This window comes from Tenrec ecaudatus, chromosome Y (genome assembly GCF_050624435.1).
Source record: "Tenrec ecaudatus isolate mTenEca1 chromosome Y, mTenEca1.hap1, whole genome shotgun sequence".
Taxonomy (NCBI): Eukaryota; Metazoa; Chordata; class Mammalia; order Afrosoricida; family Tenrecidae; genus Tenrec; species Tenrec ecaudatus.
Window position 1 is genome coordinate 16,888,649 of NC_134549.1, and position 745 is coordinate 16,889,393.

General features: G+C 46.2%; 1 non-coding gene across 1 annotated transcript; it reads right to left on the minus strand.

The window, feature by feature from the left end:
* Positions 1–323: 323 nt before the first annotated feature.
* LOC142435728 (U1 spliceosomal RNA) lies at positions 324–485 on the minus strand. Its single transcript, XR_012781608.1, has one exon. It is a non-coding gene; the product is annotated as a U1 spliceosomal RNA (small nuclear RNA).
* Positions 486–745: the final 260 nt, after the last annotated feature.

Consider the following 745-nt stretch of genomic DNA (forward strand, 5'->3'; position numbering starts at 1 on the left):
GAAGCTCATGTGTGTGGCTCTACTCTGAAATGCATGGAAGCTCCAGGAGGCAGGGATGTCTCGATCAGTACCGGTGTATAGAGCTGAGATGGTTAACCATTGACCTGTCACTGCAGACAAAGGCAAGGATGGTGCGATCCTCGTGGTGCTTCTGAGGAATTTGCAATAAGTAGCAGGGGCTCTCATGAATTCCAGAGCTCTGGGAACATGGTACTCACAGTCAACTTTGTAACGACCATCTGCTAATTTTTCCCCTGTGTATGTGACGATCTGGCATATGCCATTAACCCTGAAGAACAAAGAGCAAAAAATTATTATTTTCTCTCGGGAGAGTGCGAACTCACTCCCCTACTACCACAAATTCTGCAGTCGAGTTTCCCGCATTTGGGGAAATCGCAATGGTCAGCAACCCCGCAGTGCAATGGATGAGACTCCCCGGGACAACCACCTTCCTGATCATGGTGTCTCCCCTGCTATGGAAGTATTACAAATTGTTCTTTAGGGATCATGTACTTCACAACACATTCCACTGGAGCTCTTAAAATATATCATTTTATTGTTTAATTTATTCTATGAGTACCCTACTGAGAATAGAGAGAAAAGAAGGCACAGCGGTTGAATTATTCCTGTGCATATGGTCTGGAGACACGGCGGGGGGCCTCCTTGGAGTTGTGTAAGCATTCTTCCCTTCCTGCTCCATGTTGCTTGTTCTCATGAATGTAAAGCCACTGTCTGCTACGTTTCC